Below are 20,176 nucleotides of genomic sequence, written 5' to 3'. Positions count from 1 at the left end.
CGTTTTCCCAGGCACAACCCGTCCTGGCCTGACTTCACAGAACCCAGATAACAAACTGGGAAAAGGCAGGGCAAAAACTAGACAGCAGGCATTAAAAATATTTCAGTGATTCCATACCCTCCAACATTTCTCTGATGAAAATAGGGATGTCCCATTCCATACTGATAATTTTTACTATATTTATACCCCACACATCTTACTGGGTTGTGCCAGCTACTCTGGGCAGCTTCCAATATATATATAAGAACATAATGAAACATTAAACATTAAAAAAAAAACACTTCCCTATACAGGATTGCCATCAGATAACTCCATACCCTCCAAAATTTATCCAATGAAAATAGGAACATCCTACCATACCCTCTAACATTTCTCTAGTGAAAAGAGGGACATCCTAAGGGAAAGTGGGACATTCCAGGATCAAATCAGAAACCAGGATGGCTTTTCTAAATTAGGGACGTCCCTGGAAAATAGGGACACTTGGAGAGTCTGCAATTCAAAGCTTGGGGAAACCTTCTTGTAGGCTTCTCCCAAGTGGAAGTGTAATGGAGCAGTCCATTCTTCCTCTGGCAGCCTGAATGAAATTCCATGCGTTCACCTGCATGCAATTTCTGGTCGCCTGTGGTGACCAAGTGAGCTGTTAGATATAAGGCTGGCATAAGGTGAGGAGAACAGCCATCATTTGTATTAGAAGCAGAGTGTTACAAAGGTGCACCTATTTTTTAGTCTTCAAAATTGATATACCGCTTAACCGGGGGGGAATCCATAAGTGAAAATGGCATAAAATATTCATTAAAACAGACTTTAAAGCAGCAAATGCAATAAAGTGATCGATATATAGATTAAAATCAACATTAACAAAATAAACAAACCTAGGCAATAAAGTTACATGTCTGGATAGGCTTGTCGAAACCAAAAAGGGTTTTAGCAGGCGTCAAAATCAATGAAGCAAAGGCACTTGCCTAATCTCAATCGGCAGGGAGTTCCAAAGAACTGGTGCTGCCACATTAAAGTACTGAGTTGATGTTGGTTGGCATCTGAGAACCACTGAGTGGAGGAGCCCCAGTCAACGCCCAGCCGCACAAGAGCAATTTGATTGTGCGAATGGACCCAGGTGCCTGAAAGATTGTTCCATTGCCGGGCTGTTGTGCAATTGCGTCTGGAGTCTGCAAAATGTATGACCAAAAGGCTCCCCAGCCTTCGCCCTTCGTCCCCACCACCCTCCAGCACCCGAGAGAGATTTTGCAGATAAAGAAGAGACAAAAACAGCCTCAAAGGAAAACTGTTGAACAATTCCCATAGATTGCAGCCACAGCAGAAAATCTAGCCTAGCCTGCGCCAACAGCCAGGCTCCATCCTTGCTATGAATTGAACGCAGAGCTGGCCGCTCAAATCCAGGGGCAAAGAAAGAAAGAAAGAAAAGGTGCCACAATGGAAGAAGCTGTAGTGCAGGAACAGGCTGCACTGTGCAGCGGAGAAGGTGTGCAAGCAAGGCAGGCTAGGGTGGTACAGTCAGCTCTTACCATCAGCTCTCAAGGCAAAACATCAAAAATGCTTGGCTGCAGGTAGACAGGCCACAAGAACTGGCCTCCTCTCCCTGTTCTGGAAGCTTGGATTTCGAAACGGACCCTACGGGGTAATAATAAGCAGAGAGCTGGGCAGGTTTCTGGGGAAGTGTGCACCCGTGGGTGGGCAGAAGAATGCCTGTGGGACCCTCCTCTTCCCCCTTCCCCTCCCCTCTGGGCTCAGCCCACTCTGCTCCCTTGCAATTCTTTAACCCACATTTCTGATCACTGCAGTTTCCTGTGCAGTACGGAGGCACAGAGAAGTAAGCAGCCTCATTTTTGGGGCTGGGCTGGCACCTGTCCTTGACATCAGAAGCACCACAAGGCGCTGTCTATTTCTCCCAGGGTCCTTTTCCTTCCCTCCCCCACCAATAAATAAATAAAACATAATCAAGATCCCCCCCTGGCCTCAATACAAAAGCATCCATACCACAAACGCACATTTTTCTTAGTCTAAATATTCCTTAGAGGAGGGCGGAAATGCCACTGAAATGGGGTGAGAAGTGTGGGTTGGTCTCCTAAGGACCCTCTCTCCCCACAGGTTTCAAACCACATGTGATCATGTTTCAGGGATCTCTTTTATTTCTGGTTAAGCCAGCAAATGGTGTTAAGATGCACTGCTTATTTGCAATCTGATCTCGGATCTATTCAAGAACAGGCCAGTTGGCCTTTTCCTGTAAATCTTGCCTGCTCTTTACTGAAAACTCGTCAATTTCCCCATCCTGTGGAATTCCAAAACAGTGCCCCCTAGAGGAGGGGCAGCTATGGATTTTGGACACCTCTTCCCAATTTTCCCTCTGCATTTGAGATATTTAACAAGTGAAGCCTGGCTCTTTGCATGTTTCCTAGGAAGACAAGTTCCACCAAGATCAGTGGGGGCTTCCAAAAACATGATCCAGTAGTGATAATCTTTTGATAATCCAAATGTTTAAATCTCTGAAATACCCCCTCCCTTCGGGTGCAGTGATAGTTGGATAGTCAAATTTTCTTTTTAATGGCTTCCAGTTGAGGCAATTATTTGAAAACAAAACAAATGAAGTTCTGAAGGCATTTTTAGGGCATCAGAATTGCTAGTCTTCTGGGTTTGGGTAGGATATTTTATATGTGCATATAATAAAATAATAATAATAATAACCCTTTTAAACCAGATTAATGCAGCCATCATAACCACACATTTCCACCACCCCTTCCCACAATCTTCCAAAACTACAGGATGGGAAGTTGATGTTTGTGTGTGTTAGAGAGAGAGAAAGAGAGAAATTCTGGCAAATTAAAATGCACTCCCACCCCTGAAGCTCATCTCAGTCTTTCCTGATGCTACCAGAATGAATTCCCTTCCCAGGACTGAGAATTCCACCCTCATTCTCTTCTCTCCACCTGCCTCCCCAAATTTGCTGCATCCCAAAAGAGCATCCTGCAGAGAGGGCAACTCTTAGGCCAACTCAGACCATAAATCCTCTCCCCCCTGCCCCGCCCCCCACATCAAACACACAAGGACCTTCTAATAGGAATGCCAAAAAGTTTGCTGCACTAGAGATAGGGGGAGGCGGTGGCGGGGGGGGGGGGAGCAGTCTCTCCACCTGCGCTATCCAGGAAGGACAGGCAGGCTGGTCCTCAATTTCACCTTGATTTCAAAATTTATTATTATTATTAATCTCCCCCCCAAAAAAACCCCTTCTTCCTTGCCCCCCTATAAGTGAGGGGGAGGGCTTCTCATGACCCCCCCCCCAGTGCCACTGATCTCAGTGCCACACCAACATCAGCCTCAGTTCAAGCAGTGCATGGGGAGGACGGACACCCCCAATAATAAAAGGGCTCGATTTTCAGCAGGGAAGAGGGAGGGGAGGGTGTCAAAAGATGCTGCCTACTTCGTCCCCTCCCCCCCCCCACCTTAGTTCAGACTCACCTCGCTCTCTTCTCTTCCTTTTTATTGCTGGCTCAGCCCCCTCGTGTCTGGATATGACGGAGAGAAAGCTCCCCTTTCCTGCCGGGGTGCTCGGGGCTTGTGGGTCCTGCCTGCCGCCACCCCCCAAGCTGCAGACATGTGGGGTGGGTGGGTGGGTGCTGGCGTCTTCTTCTTCTTCTCTCTTCCCCCCTCCCTCTTCTCTTTGCAGCAGCAGCGGTTTTCCCCCCTCCTTTTGGAGACAAAAGGGAAAGGATGCTGAGGGATGGACGGAGGTCCTGGGCTCTCCTCTCTCTCTCTCTCTTCCTCTCTTCCCAAAGGATGCTCTGCTGCGATGGGCTGGGCAGGGCAAGGACCAGCCCGGCTGCCAAGAAGTGACTGCAGAGCAGACCGAGAGAGGGCAGCTCTCAGCTCCTGCAGCCGTCCTTCTCCATCCTCTCAGAGGAAGGTGGTGGTGGGGCTTGGGCTTGGGGGGAGACGCCAGCCAGCCCCCCACTTCTCAGCCAAGCAGCAGCCCCCTAGCAGCCCCTCTGCCCCGGCTGGTAGTGGGGAGGGCTCTTCTCTGCTCCATCAGCCCGACGCCGCCGGCTCCTCCGTCTCTCCAGGTTCATCCCCTCCTTGCTGAATGTCACAAGCACCAGCTAGCAGGGCGGGCCGGAGGGGGGGGAGAGGGAGGGAGGGATTGCTGGGCCGGGCTTTCCAGTCAGGTTTCTGCTTTTCCAGCCAGCATAACAGCTCCCCTTAAAGGGACCAGCCGGCTGTGCTCTTAAAAAGTGGAGGGCTGGTGGAGGAAGAGGAGGAGGAGGAGGAAGGAAAAAAGCAACATGCCAAGAACTGCAGCCCGGCAGGCCCCCGCGACACGCTTCCTCCTCGAGGGGGCGCTCCTGCCGCCCCCACAAAAACCCCAGCAAGCTCCTAGTCCTCTGCAGAGAGGGCTAGAACGTTTCCCCTGGCCTCCACTTTTAAAATAAGATAACAGCTTTTTTTTTTTTTAGCTTGTCATTGATTTAAATTATTTTCTGAATGTTTTTAACAGGTGGTTGGGGAAACCCAGCCAGATGGGTGGTATAAATAATAAAATTAATATTGTTGTTGTCATTATTCTTACTGATGGTTATATTGTTATACTGGTGATTATATTGTTGGATGGCGTCTTGTGTTTCTCCTCCGGCAACTCCTGCAGCCAAGCTGATATCAAGTGTATTGCTTTCCTTTCCTTTGGACCACATCCGTCTTATTGTCTTATCATCTTGGTCATACACACTGCCCAGGCTTGCCCCGGAAAGGTCAACTTTGATGCTGCTAATGCTGCAAAAACAATGCAGGAGCGAGATACCAGTCTCTGCAGCCACAGCAGCCGCTGTGATTCTCCAAAAGTTTGACTTCATTGTCTTGAGAAAGAGGAGGATGCCCATTCTTTTTGTAAACTGCTTTGAGATTTGGGTCTTTTTTCTTTTTCAAGACTCAGTATATACATTTTGTGAAATTAAATGAAATAAATGTCATATTATTTCTTACCCTCCCTTCACCATGAGGTGCCAGTGTGGATTAGAACCATTTAAAAATAAAATAAAATACAATATTAAAAACAGCAGTCAGCCCTAAAAGCTCCTAAAAGCAAGAAAAAACTCTCCAGTTGGCTGCAGTGATAGGGAGAATGTGGTTGGAATCCCAGCAGCCCTTGCAGCTAGCATGGCCAAGGGGGTGCTGGGAGTTGTAGTCCCACAACATTCTAGAGCAGGCATGTCCAAAGTCTGGCTCCTATTGCTGAAAGCAGGTAACCAGCAGGAAATGCTTCAGCTCAGCCTTTGCGCTGTTGACTGAACACCCCCTGCTGTGTAGATAATGGAGAAAGCTCGTAAATTGTATCCCTTCTGGCATCCTGGCCAACTCTATTGTAAACCCTAGTGCACCAGAAGCCCAGAATAGCAGCAAATAAAATCCACTCATACAGTACGTCAGCAACTGATAAGACTTGTCAACCAGTTCTTCCAAAGTCTTCCTAAATTATAAAGTTCCAAAAGACAGCAGGTCTGGAAAGACCGAGGCATACAATGGGCACCACCAGTGAAAAGACCCTGCTCCGTGTAGCTCCTGCCCTGTCATTTGATAGGGTGCCCACCTGCCCTACTTCCTGACATGGAATTTCCCAAAAGCTGTTAATCAAGCAAGCAAGCATGCACACAGGTCACCTTTCTCACAGTCAGGTTGCCTATGTCCTGGCCAGGCCTGCACCCAATCTTGTTTTTGTACGATCTTGTTTGTCCTCAGTAACCAAAATTATATTATCAACATATACAAGCAAAAAAGTTGTTTTCCTTCATTTGCAAGGAATCATACAAAACAAAGTGGCACTAATAAAGAAAAGTTCCAGGGTGGCAACCAAAGGCAAACCAAAAATGCTTTTGCAGTTCATCAAAACTGTCCAGGAATATCAAGTTATAGGAAAACTGGTGCTATTAACAGTAATCCCTCTTGCTGGTTAATTGGTTTGGCAACTTCCATGCATATGATGTGTGATGCTAATTATTTCCCCCAAGAGTTAAATGATAACTAATCAGAGGCAGCTACAGTTGCAAATGGCAACAAAATATCTGTGAAAGGAAGAGGAGCAGGTTTGCTGAGGTGTGTTGCAGGTAGAAATACTGTTTGTAATGAAGTGAGAGCAGTAGTTTACTTGCTTGAATCAACAAATAAGAAAGTTTTAAGAATTTAAATTCTAGATTAAAATTTATTACTTAGAAGCGGATTGTAACAAAAACACTGGGGCCTAATTTGAATAGTAGCGTGCCTGGTATCTGGTGGGCAGACTCTCGCTAGGAGAGCTATGAGATTCAGGTGTGGGTCAGATGCCCTGCCAATACTAGCAGGTATATAACAGGAAGACCTGGCCTGCCCAGCATTATAAAAAGCTCAACAACTTTGGGGCAAAATCCTTAAAAAGGCTCAACAACTTCAATCCTAAAAAAAGCTTTGCTGGCCCTCACGCATGTTCACTTCATCAAATCTAGCCCTCTTTGAAAAAAGTTTGGACACCAGTGTTCTGGACTACAGTTCCCATCAGCCTTTGCAGTCAGCATGGCCAGTGCTTAGAGATGATGAGAACTGGACGCCAACATTTGGAGGGGTCACAGGTCTCCTGTACCTGAACCTTAGGGGACACCACAAAACCACTGAAACAGGAGGAAGTGCATCAGAGCATGCACAGAGTTTGCCAAGCAACCACACATTTTGAATTAGAAGGGGCTTCTGGGCATTCATAGAAGAGTGGCCATTTCCTTCTACTAGTCTGCAGACTTGATCATTAATGCAATTCCGTCATAAGGGTGGGAGAAATGTCTCCACTGGATTTCTGCCTCTTCCTAGGGGTGGGTGGTGGGTGGGGAAAGAAGCCCTAGCTAACACGTTATCAGGACTTCCCCCTTCTTCAAACCAAGCCTTTCTAAGGTAAAGGTAAAGGGACCCCTGACCATTAGGTCCAGTCGTGGCCGACTCTGGGGTTGCAGCGCTCATCTCGCTTTATTGGCTGAAGGAGCCGGCGTACAGCTTCCGGGTCATGTGGTCAGCATGACTAAGCCGCTTCTGGTGAACCAGAGCAGTGCACAGAAACACCGTTTACCTTCCCGCCAGAGCGGTACCTATTAATTTACTTGCACTTTTGATGTGCTTTCGAACTGCTAGGTTGGCAGGAGCAGGGACCGAGCAACGGGAGCTCACCCCGTCGCGGGGATTCGAACCACTGACCTTCTGATCAGCAAGTCCTAGGCTCTGTGGTTTAACCCACAGCACCACCCGCATCCCGCAAGTCTTCCTAAACCAGCCTTAAACTGAGGTGTCACTTCACATTTTTTTTTAGCTTCAAGTGAACAGTTGCGACTTCTCTCAAACACACGCTTCTCATGGGACTGACAGCATCTCTCCAGGGTTTCACTCAGGAGCCTCTTCAAAGCCCTACCTGGCGATGCCAAGAATTGAACCTGCGGCCTTCTGCATGCAACACAGATGCTCCCCCACTGACCTATGGCCCTTCCCTTAAGTTTGTTCCTATGGGCAGGTGGCTGGGCCACCTGTCATTTCCTGACTCCACCTGCAGCTCTATGAGTTTCTCATCTTAATGGAGTGTTTCCACACAGGGCCATTATGCTTGGAACATAAAAGACCCAATGCACAAATTTGCATCACATTTCCACTTGCTAATTTACATAGTAACTGAGCAAATTAAGACAATGCGTTTCGGAGGTCTAACTGTCACTGTGCTTTGCAGAATATCTAGTCCTTACAATTTTTCCCGTAAGTTTTATTTTTAATGGGTGGCAAATTTAAGCTGCACAGTTAAAGCTGGTTTGGCATCCTTGCTTAACAAATCCACTCTCACCTCGCACCTCAAATTGGACTTTTTGCAAGAAGGAAATTTTTTTTTTTTTTTGCATTTTAAAATTTTATTGAGTTCGATTATATATACATTATATTCGAGTTTCGACATTTCTTATCATTTTGGACTTCCTTCAGCGATGTTGACATTCATTCGTATTTGAGTCTTAGAGTCACATCCCATCCTTTCATATTGCCATTCGTACCTCCTTTTTTACATTGTTTCAATTAAACAATACTTGTTAGCTCTTTACAAAGCCTCTTTAAATGCCACTAACGTTGTATTTACAAAACATTTGTTCTCCAGATAACCCACGAATTTCCCCCAGTCTTCAATAAAATTTTGATCTTTTAAGTATCTTATTTTCCCTGTTAGTTTGTCCAGCTCGGCGTATTCTATTAATTTTGCTCTCCACTCTACCACCGTTGGGATTTCTTCCTGCTTCCATCTCTGAGCTAACACAATTCTGGCTGCCGTGACCGCATACTGGAAGAGTTTGTAATCCTTTCTCCTAATATCCTTTCCCATAATGCAAAGTAAGAAAGCTTCTGGTTTTTTGACAAAAGTATAGCCTAACATCTTTTTCAATTCATTGTACACTTCCTCCCAGAAACTTTTAACTTTCTTGCATTCCCACCATAGATGGTAAAATGTCCCTTCCTTTTGTTTGCATTTCCAACATTTGTTGTCTACCTTGTACATCTTGGCCAATTTCACGGGTGTCATATACCACCTGTATTGCATCTTCATCACATTTTCCCTAAGTGACATACAGGCCGTAAATTTTATATTCACTCTCCAAAGCTTTTCCCAGTCTTCCATTTGAATATTATACCCGAAATCCCTCGCCCACTGTACCATCACTGACTTCACCTCCTCATCCTTCGTGTGCCACTCCAAAAGTATTTTATACATTTTAGAGAGGTTTTTATGTTCACTGTTTATTATCTCTTTTTGAAATATTGATTCTTTTTCCTCATAGCCCCTTTCCTTCACCTCTGCTTTAAACATCTCATTTATCTGAAAGTAGTGGAGCCACCCGTGTGAGCGTTTTAACCTGGTCGTATGGTTTAACTTTCCACTTCCCTCCTTCATTTATGACCATTTCTCCATACTTCCCCCTCTTTTCTTCCATATTAACTTTCTTAACGCTTGTTAACTCCTGGGGAGAAAGCCAGTGTGGTGTTCTCGGCTCTAATATGTTCTTATATCTGTCCCAGACCTCTATTAGTGGGCCCTTAAAGATGTGACTGGTGAACCCCTTGTGCACCCTTTTTTTATCCTTCCATAGGTACGCGTGCCACCCAAATTTGTTGTTGTACCCTTCAAGGTCTAATAACTCTCTGTTTTCCAACTTGCAAGAAGGAAATTGACGGGAAAATGCCCTGGGAAACATGGGATACAGTTACAGTGGTATCTCAGGTTAAGTACTTAATTCGTTCCGGAGGTCCATATTTAACCTGAAACTGTTCTTAACCTGAAGCACCACTTTAGCTAATGGGGCCTCCTGCTGCTGCCACGCCGCCGGAGCCCAATTTTTGTTCTCATCCTGAAGCAAAGTTCTTAACCTGAAGCACTATTTCTAGGTTAGCGGAGTCTGTAACCTAAAGCGTATGTAACCTGAAACGTATGTAACCTGAGGTACCACTGTACTTGATGCAACATCATCTATCTTTCTCACAAACAAATCAGTGGTGCTGGACTTTGGGGCCTCAGATTTTGGCGGGGCCCTGTGTGACACCAAAGTTCACCCCCCCCGCCCCTCGCCTTCCAGTCTACATCACAGCTGAGATGCCCTTCTGCAGCACCGCCGCTCCGCGCCCCCTAAATCCACCTCTGAAATCAGGATGAATGCTCAATAATTAGCTGGCGTCGTCTAACCCTCTAACTTGCTCAACAAACAGGTCGCTTGAAAGCAACCTTGGTGTTTACTCCAAAATAGTCGTGTTTCCCTCACTCCCGTTTTTACAGAACATCATCAAATTGTCGTCCTCCTGTTTTCTCAGGCTGCAGACAATATGACTTTGGGGGAGAATCAGGAGGGCTACCTGTGCTGGTGAAGTTTGCCTTAGCGCAACTTTCCCACCTTTCTGAAGAGGAATGGCTTTGAATGTATGCAGTGACATATTATGAATGTTAACCCACCACAACACCCTCAGGACTATATTACCATGCTGGTCACAGCCATTTCCATTGCACGTTTGCACTTCTTTTAATTTTCACTTTCTCGTGTGATACTTTTGCAATAGTCTTTAACAGGGCAGTGACATCAAAGGGCAGTGGAGATCCCTTTAGAGTCGTGTTGAAAGTGCTTCCTGCCATTGTTGTGTTTTGTTATTTCTGTGGGTATTGTGGGTGCTCCCTGATGATAGCAGAGGGAGCTCCAGGAATCCTGGAAGGGACCCTGAGAATCATCTAGTCCAACCCCCTGCAATGCAAAGCAGGAATGTGCACCTGTGCCATACGGGGATCGAACCTGCAAGCTTGGTGTCATCAGCACCACGCTCTAACCAACTGAGCTGTGGGGAGTGCATCATTTTGTTCCATCTTTTGGTGTAAGCTTAAGATGGGGAGACAGAAGCAGAAGTGAGAGTTCCACATGCGTGTCTATTTGCTGGGTGAGGCTAATTGCTTCTGTTGCATTGCTGTATTTTGGATCTGCTAGTAGTTATTATGGGTCCCCATATGTTAGTTGTTCCAGCTTCTATTTATGTTTAGGAGGAAATCTTATCTAAGTGTTATCTGCACTGCACTAAAATGTGGATTCCCCTCCCCCCACGTTCTTTGTATTTGGCATTTATTTTTGGTATTTTTAAGATGCTGTGAACCACTTAGAGGTTTTCTTTGGAATATGACTTACTTAAGGAAGCAAATATAATTTTAGAGCAGATAAAAAAAAAATGACTGCCACCTCAGTCTTTCTAATCAACATCTTCGTTTTATTTTGCTTTTATGTCTTCTTTTTAACACTGAAGGGATTCTCCAGTTTCTGCACCTGTCCCTGGTCTGGAACTCCTTCCCCAAAAGCAGCTCTCACAGGACTCAGCTACATTAGTAAAAAAACCCAGCACTCTGAATGCATTCTAAACATGCAACACCAGATGGCGCTGGAGAGCAAAGAAAATTTCTTTGTGATTTCCCTTAGCGCTTTTTTCCTTTCGTTTTAACGATTTAATTTCTGACTTATTTATAGCAGGGGATTTCTCCTGTGCACCCCATGAGCTACAATTCTCAGAGTGGTTTAACAACAGATCCCTCTTTCCAGGGAACTCTGGGAACCGTAGCTCTGTGAGAGGTATAGGGGCCTTCTCACAACTCTCTGCACCCTTAACAAACTACAAGTCCCAAGAGTCTTAGGGGAAAGCTATGATTGTTTAAAGCAGTATGTATGGTGCAAATGTGGTCTAACTCTATATGTTAAGGGCATTATTTGAGGAGGAGAATCTGAGGTCTGGTTTTCCTCCATTGGCAGAACGCTGCCATTCCCTTGTGAGTCATCTGCTTCACCCAACATCACCACCTTGCCTGGAAGACAAAAGGCATATGGAAAAATGAGTGGCATTAATTTATCACCATCTGCTGCCAATCTTTCCCTGTGCCATGAAAAAGACCCAACAAAACAGGCGGGGGGGGGGGGAGGTTGGGAGGAAACTGAGTGACGTGAGCGTAGAGATTGGTGAGCAAACTTGGAAACACATAAAGAGAAGCAAAGATCTCACACTGAGTCAGACCTCCAGTCCCTCAGGTTCAGGATTGGCTCCTCTGACTGACGTCATCCCTGACTGACATCATCAGCATCAGGATACCAGCCATGGCTACCCCCAAAGATTCCCAGGAGCTGTGGTTTGTTAAGGGCACTTAGAGTTGTGAATAGGCCCCCTATTCCTCTCACAGAGCTACCATTCTCAGAACGGTTTAACAACCAATCAAAGGGTACTCTGGGAATGGTAGTTCTGTGAGGGAATAGGGGGCCTCCTACCAACTCTCAGCACCCTGAACTGCAGTTCCCAGAATGCTTTGGGGAAGCCATGACTATTTAAAGCAGCAGCATAGAATCGTAGAGTTGGAATGGATCCCGTGGATCATCTATTCTTCTTCAAACCCCTGCAATGCAGGAATATTGTCAGGATGCTGTCAGCAGCTCCTGGCTGTTGGTCCTGGAAAGTATTAAGACAAGGGGAAGTTTCTTACAGTCCTTTTTTATTTCAGTCTTTACAGAGAGAGGCTATAGAACCCAGTTTCTTGGATAATGGTGTTGTCCCAAGTAAATCTCCACCTCCCGTCTCTCTCACCTCCTCATTTGTAACTTCTACCGGTGCTGCTACGTGCCCTCTGTCTTTGAGCTCTTTGCTCTCCTACTTTTAAGACTCGCCGGGTTCTGGGAGATGGAGGGTCTGGAATGCTTTCTAACAGCCAGGTGTCAGCCAGGTGTTGTTCTGGCTCTCCCATGATTTCCCAACTTTCCCCCTCATTTGTCTCTGAGCTGTGACTTCCCTCAAACCCCTGTTGTAAATCTATACTGTCTTCCTCTTTCTTCTCCCTGGAAGGGTCAGGATGGGAAGGTGGTCTCCACCATTCTTCCTCTGCCCAGTCCCTGAGAAATATGCACCCATACGGGGATCAAATCTGCGGCTTTTGTGTTATCAGCACCATGCTCTAACCAACTGAGCTAATCGGCCATCATAGTGCTTTATGTGGCCTAGAATGAGTTGGCTCTGCTTGTCATTCGCTGTCTCTTGTCTGTGATTAACTCTGCAGTGGCAGACTTTGGGCTCTCAAATTGTTTTTGCACCCCTCCCCACCCCACCTCTTGTACTCCATTCTACAGCATTCTGCGGAGTGGCACCCAGTGTGATTGCACCCATTGCACTACCTTAAAACCACCTCCGAACTTTGGCTCCACCTACTGTCAGCTTCCTGCCTTCCACCCCAATAATCCCAATGAACACCAGCCACCACTGGCCTCAGAGAGAGAAGGGTCTTCACCACACCCTATGGGCTGATTTTTCTACTTTACGGGTGGGAAACCTTTGACCCTCCAGATATGAGATGTTGCTCAGACCAGCCAAAGCCAGCAATCAGGACTGATGGGAGTCGTAGTCCAACAATATCTGGAGGGCCATAGATTTCCTATTGCCACTATTTTGGCGGGAAATGCCAGGGATTGCAACCTCCTGCCTGTGAAGCAGGCATTCAGAGCAGCAGGGAAGGGAAAGCCAGCCCTAGAATGGTGCTTGACGAGGGACATAATAATAATAATAATAATAATAATAATAATAATAATAATAATGTATTATTTATACCCCACCCATCTGGCTGGGCTTCCCCAGCCACTCTGGGCGGCTTCCAACAAAATATTAAAATACAGTAATGCATCAAACATTAGAAGCTTCCCTAATCAGGGCTGCCTTCAGATGTCTTCTAAAAGTCTGGTAGTTGTTGATCTCTTTGACATCTGGTGGGAGGGTGTTCCACAGGGCGGGTGCCACTACCAAGAAGGCCCTCTGTCTGGTTCCCTGTAACTTGGCTTCTGGCAGTGAGGGAACCGCCAGAAGGCCCTCAGCACTGGACCTCAGTCTCCGGGTAGAACAATGGGGGTGGAGACGCTCCTTCCGATATACTGGACCGAGGCCGTTTAGGGCTTTAAAGGTCAGCACCAACACTCTGAATCTAGAAAACTTGCCCATTTTCAAAACGCCCTTGGCCCCGTTCACTGCCACAAGGCAATTTCCATCCTAGCTTGAATGCGCCCTCTTGTGGCAAGAGCAGAGATTTAACAAGCTACAGGTACTGGCAATCTGGAACTCTCTGCGGCTGTCTCCAGACTGCCTGTATTTTGCAGGGGAAATTCAGTCGCATAACAGAACCGTGAGGTTTCTGCAGTACAAACAGATTGAAAGCACTCTGTCGCCCCGGTGCAACGAAGTCACTTTTTAAAAAAAGGAACCAGACTTTTTTGCAGTTGAAAAGTGTGAGATAAACCATTTATTTATCGGAAAATGTAGAACCTTCCTGCAAACAAATAAGGATGAATACAGGCTGAATGCGCGATAACGACTGGGCATCATCTAACCTCCACCTAAGGTGCACCTGGTGGGACGTGGGTGGCGCTGTGGGTTAAACCACAGAGCCTAGGACTTGCCAATCAGAAGGTCAGCGGTTCGAATCCCCGCAATGGGGTGAGCTCCTGTTGCTCGGTCCCTGTTCCTGCCAACCTAGCAGTTCGAAAGCACGTCAAAGTGCAAGTAGATAAATAGGTACCGCTCCGGCGGGAAGGTAAACGGCGTTTCCGTGTGCTGCTCTGGTTTGCCAGAAGCGGCTAAGTCATGCTGGCCACATGACCCGGAAGCTGTACGCCGGCTGCCCCGGCCAATAAAGCGAGATGAGCACTGCAACCTCAGAGTCGGCCACAACTGGACCTAATAGTCAGGGGTCCCTTTACCTTTACCTTTAAGGTGCACCTGCAAACAAATCAGGATGCATGTTCCAGAAATAAGTCACCTGCAGGAGCCTGTAGATGCATGTTTACAAATCTAACCCTGTTGGCCTTGTGCTCCCCATGCCCTCTTTCTGGCAGCACTGTTTCGGATGCAATTCAGTACAGTATGTATGTCTTTAACATGCGGCAACTGTACAAAGTGGGGCAGGATGTGGACATGTTCCTTCTGGGGTCTTATAGGGGTATTTGAAAAGGTGACCCCTGCCCCATGGCACCATAGCATTAGACATGCTTTTGCAGCGGCAGCATACAAGCATAGTTTCATTCCCTCCCCCCCCACTTCATATCTTCTTTGCTTCCCTCCACTCTGTTCCTTTTGGTTATATCCCCCCATAGAGGCAGGAACACTGTTTCCTCTTCCTGTTCAAAAGCCAGCACAAAATCCTCCCAGGAATCTTCATGAAAACTCCCCCTTCGGGAGCCAAGCTGCTGCTGGAGTAAGCATTGAATGTCAGAGAGAGAGAGAGAGAGAGAGAGAGAGAGAGAGAGAGAGAGAGAGAGAAAAGCCATGGGGAGTTTGCTTATTGCCAGCTTTGTCCCTGGTGGTTTATTCACAGGGGAGAATCCAGTGGGTAATTAATACTGCTTCTTGCGTGAAAACAAAGTACAGTAGAGTGGTTACATACGCTTCAGGTTACAGACTCCATTAACCCAGAAATATTACCTCATGTTAAGAACTTTGCTTCAGGATGAGAACAGAAATAGTGCTCCAGCGGCGTGGTGGCAGCAGGAGGCCCCATTAGCTAAAGTGGTGCTTCAGGTTAAGAACATTTTCAGGTTAAGAACGGACCTCCAGAACAAATTAAGTACTTAACCCGAGGTACCACTGTAGTTCAAATGTAAGCTTTTTTTTCCTTCACTTTCCCCATTACTCTTCCTAAGTTTAACCACAAAAACAGAGGAAGGAGGTGGGTGACTTGCTTATTTTGTTATTATTATTTATTGTTATCATTTGGAGGTACCGCTCAGCTTTGGAATCTGCGCTGCATACACCTTTAATGCACATTTGAAGCACATACTCTCCTTTGGGGAATTCTGGGCACTGTAGTTTACCCCTCACAGGGCTAAAATCCCCAGCAAGCTTGAGGAAACTACATGGCCCAGAATCCTTTGAGGTGGGGAATGTGCTTTAAAGGTATAGCGTTGACATAGCCCTAATGTGAGGCCTGACCTACAATTAGGCAGCGCAAGGATGGGGAGCGTTTCTCATCCTGAGGAATGCATTCCCTCAGGGGCAACTTTCTGGGGGATGTGCACCAATGGTGGATGGGGCCAAAGATATTTGTTTAAGCTCTCTGATTTTTTAGTAGGGGCAGCAGATCTGGCCGCCAAGGAATGCATCCCCTGCTGCCGCCGCTACTGCCACAGTAGCAGTAAGACTTATGGTCCACTCCTTGGAGGCTGGATCTGCCATATCTTTTCACATCCGGCCCCCAGTGGTGCCTCTACAGCTTCCTCTAGGTCTCCTCTCCCACCCTTGTTCCTTGACACCACCCTTCTGTATTCTACATAGGACAGACAGGTTGTCTCTCTGTACATGCACAAACACACACACAGAGGCGGATTAAATGGACACAAATCTGGCATCCGAAATGGGAATTTCAAAAATCCATTGGGAGATTTCAGCTTCTCCATATACTCTTGTCACTGACTTTACATACCCTCCAACAGATCGTTGGGTTATTGTTTAGGGGCATTTTATTGTTGTTATTGATATTAAATTTTTTTTGTATCTTTATTTTTAGATCCTATTGTGATTTATGTGGCAATTGTTCCATTTGGCTGTGTACTTTTTGATGTGTTTCATCTATTGTTTGTGACTACTTTTGTTATATTTGTAAGTATGGTTTTTTTCATGTTGTAAGCCGCCTGGAGTGCTTTGTTAACTATGCAAAGGTGGCCTACAAATAAAATGATATACCGCATTTTTCGTCCCATAGGGTGCACCGGCTCATAGGAGGCACCTAGTTTTTTGGGGGGAAATAAGGGGGGGGAAATTATTTCCCCCCCAGCTGCGGGGCTGGGGCGGGGGAAGCCCGAGCTTCCCCCGACCCCAGCCCCCAGAACAGGCAGTTCTCCGCAAGCGGTGGGAGAGCTGCACGAAGCTCGAAGCCTGGGGGGCGCTGATCTCAGCGTCCCCCAGGCTTCTGGGTCCAGGCAGCTCTCCGCAAAGTGGTGGGAGAGCTGCGCGACTTCGCGCAGCTCTCCCACGGCTTATGGATAGCTGCCTGGAGAGTGAGAGGGGTCGGTGTGCACCAACCCCTCTCGCTCTCCAGGCTTCAGCGAAAGCCTGCATTCGCCCCATAGGACGCACACACATTTCCCCTTCATTTTTGGAGGGGAAAAAGTGCATCCTATAGGGCAAAAAATACGGTATGTATGTATGTATGTATGTAACCAAACCAGCTGCCTACTTTTAGGACCTGGGCAGGGGCATTGCTGGGTAAGTTTAAAAGATTCAAATCTGCATATATCAATTTCTATGGATAGATGCAAAATTTAGAATTTAAGTGTCAAAAGCCACAAGCCTACTAATTTCTCATCCAGATCATCCCAGATAAATTCTTCAGTTAATTTTCACTCCTCCTGAATCACTCCAAATCGGTTCCTCTTTGATTCATTAACCCCTAATTAATTTCTCAGTGGATCCCATTCCAAATCAATTAAATCCCCCTTCAATTACTGCCCGTTCATTAACACACACATCCCGGGTCTAAAGAAAATCTTAACATTAAATTCTTCTCCAAAATTGAAATGCTACCCAGTGGCATAGATCTCCCCATTCAATCTGATTTCTGCCAAATCCATTAGGCACCCAGAAAGACCTGGGGGCACTTTGGGAAATGTAGAAGGTGTGCAGATGGGCAGAGATAACCCTGGATCAGTACAGTGGTACCTCGGGTTAAGAACTTAATTCGTTCCGGAGGTCCGTACTTAACCTGAAACTATTCTTAACCTGAAGCACCACTTAAGCTAATGGGGCCTCCTGCTGCTGCCGTGCCACCGGAGCACGATTTCTGTTCTCATCCTGAAGCAAAGTTCTTAACCTGAAGCATTATTTCTTGGTTACTGGAGTCTGTAACCTGAAGCGTATGTAACCCGAGGTACCATTGTAGTAGCATGCAGTGGAGGATTGCCAGGTTATAGGGCTGTGTTTTCTTGGCAGGGTTAAGGTCCTCCAACTTGAGGTGTCCACCTGCCCCTTAAATGCTCCACAAAATTCCTCACCCACCTAAGAGGCCCTTTGCCTTGAGGTCAGTCAGCAGCACATCCCACCAAGAAGTCTGTTTAGGCAAGGAAGACATGTCTGCAGCATTGGGAGAGGTGAAGAGAAAATGCAGTTTGAGGAAGCTGCCTGGCTTTGCATTCTCAGCCTGTCCTTGGTGTGTCTCTCTGGGCCTCCGCTCTCTCCTGGAGGGAAGGGAAGCTCTGGGCAGTACTGCTGCACTGAGAACATTTGCATTGAAAACCCAGCGTTTTTCCCCCTCTTTCATCCTCTGCTTTTATCCTCTCTCTCTCTCCCGGTTAACCTTGGAAGGAGGATCTGCTCCCATCTTCCCCAGATCCCTCTTGTCACCAGCCAGACTGCAGGCAGCTGGCGGCAGGGAGAAAAGGCATCATTATACAATGCAGAACACATAGAAGGAGGAGAAAGATTTTTCCACATTGCAGGGTTTTGTTTGGTTTTTGCCACGGACACTTTGAGATGCTAAAGCAAGCTGAGAAGTTTATCAAGTCTTTTTAATGAAGAAGGTGAGACCTATGCACTCAACTGCGATTAAGGCAGCTTCTCAAATTTGGGGAAATACTAAATTACTGTCAGAGGCTGTCAGAGGTGAATGCACAAACTTTTAAGGTAGGAAAGTCTGAGGTGCAAGGTTTGAGGAAAATACAAGGGAGAGGAAGATTGGTCTATAACAGGCTACCTCAACCTCGGCCCTCCAGATGTTTCGAGACTACAATTCCCATCATCTCTGACCACTGGTCCTGTCGGCTGAGGATCATAGGAGTTGTAGGCCAAAAACATCTGGAAGGCCGAGGTTGAGGAAACCTGGTTTATAACAAAAATGATACCTCATGTGAACTGATATGGGAGGCTATGACTTGGCCCAAGATAAAAAAAATGATACCCTGTGTGAATTGATCTGAAAGCTTTGATGGAGATGAAGCAGGAAGGGCGAGTAAAGGGTGTGAGAGGCTGCCATATGTGGTGGCAATGTAAAATTATTAAGGAAGCCTGGGCAGTGATATATAAAGATTTGAGGAAAATGTTGGAAATGACTTTGGTTAATAAAATTGAAGCAATGATCCTGGATGGTACAGAACTTAATGGATTTACCATGCAAAAGACTTTGCATCTGAGAACAGACACCAGGCCAACACTAGCCCATCCCTATAGGAGGAAGAAGCTACCGCCAAAGAAGATGAAGGAGATTGGCAAAACAAACCACAGTGGTACCTCGGGTTACATACGCTTCAGGTTACATACGCTTCAGGTTACAGACTCCGCTAACCCAGAAATAGTGCTTCAGGTTAAGAACTTTGCTTCAGGATGAGAACAGAAATCGTGGTCCGGCAATGCAGCAGCAGCAGGAGGCCCCATTAGCTAAAGTGGTGCTTCAGGTTAAGAACAGTTTCAGGTTAAGTACGGACCTCCGGAACGAATTAAGTACTTAACCTGAGGTTCCACTGTAATGAACTATACTGGACACACCAGACAATTTCTCCCCGCCCCCCTTCCTTAAAAAAGGGAGAAATGTTCAGGCATAAGCAGCAAGCTTTGTGTATTGGTTTTGTACATTAGTTAAACTTTTAAAGGTCACTTGTAATAATATGTATAAGGTTTTAAAATTGAATAGGTAAGAGTCTAAGATTCTCTGGATGTGCATAAATAAGTATAAAAAAATGGAACCAGGAGGGAGAGGGGGAGAAAAGTCAATTAAGATGTATGATTTTGATTGTGATTTTTTTATTGGGTTGTTGTTTTTTGATCTCATAAAATTAATAAATTGTATCAGAGAGAGAGAGAGAGAGAGAGAGAGAGAGAGAGAGAGAAAGAACCCGAGGAACAGAGAAAGAGACCCTATAAAGCTGTTCTGTATGGACCCACATGCCTGTTGGCCCCTTTATTTCCCTCCCCAGTAGATATGGATCGCCAAGTCAGTGAAGGCCTTTAGGGCAAAAAGGAACACTAATCCACCAACCTCAGTCTGTCCTCCTCCAGGAGTCCCTCCCTCTAAAAACCCATCTGCTTTCCTATTTACAACTAATCCAGGAAATGGCATTTCTGGTCAGCTTTGTTGCGTGGTGAGTTCCCGCCCCCCACCAGGATAAATAAAGACACGAGACACCATAATTTAAGGTTAAATGGGCGAATTGGGCCACAACTTTATTGAATTCAGGAATGAGAGACATTGGCTTAGGCATTGGTCCTATTGACTATCTGGCTCCTGCCCATTTGCTGGAGACACGGGAAAGGTTAACACCATAGAAGGGGAGTCTCCTGCTGAGTCACGTCACCTAGGAGCTCCCCCGGGTCACCGTTCGGGGGGGTGCCTTTGGCCCACACCTCCATAGGCTTCGGACAGGGCCACGCCCCCCGGAGTCCTTTATCGGACCACCCTTCGTTCACTGGGGGGAGGTGATGGCGTTCCTCCCCCCCCACATCCTCTTAACCCCTTCTTACCAATGCCTAACCGCCAATGCCGAGGAGTTGTGACGAGTTGCTACGAGGTAGGCAAAAAACCAAATGGCTGTAAATTGCCAATTGGGAAAAATTCCTACCATGCCCCTTGCAGCGACAGACCGAAGTCCATAGCAAAGTCAAAGACCTACCT

The 20,176-nt window shown here is 46.4% G+C and overlaps 1 protein-coding gene across 2 annotated transcripts in view; it reads right to left on the bottom strand.

The window, feature by feature from the left end:
- Nucleotides 1–3,957, bottom strand: part of ABCG4 (ATP binding cassette subfamily G member 4) — a 39,202-nt gene extending 35,245 nt beyond the window's left edge. For both annotated transcript variants that reach the window (XM_083714010.1, XM_083714011.1), the window contains exon 1: nt 3,472–3,957. The gene's annotated coding sequence lies outside the window, so the exon portion shown is untranslated. The remainder of the gene's footprint in view (nt 1–3,471) is intronic.
- Nucleotides 3,958–20,176: the final 16,219 nt, after the last annotated feature.

Source organism: Podarcis gaigeae, assembly GCF_964106915.1.
Source record: "Podarcis gaigeae genome assembly, chromosome: 15".
Lineage (NCBI taxonomy): Eukaryota > Metazoa > Chordata > Lepidosauria > Squamata > Lacertidae > Podarcis > Podarcis gaigeae.
Note: the sequence above shows the minus strand (reverse complement) of the source record. Positions and strands in the feature narration are given on the sequence as shown.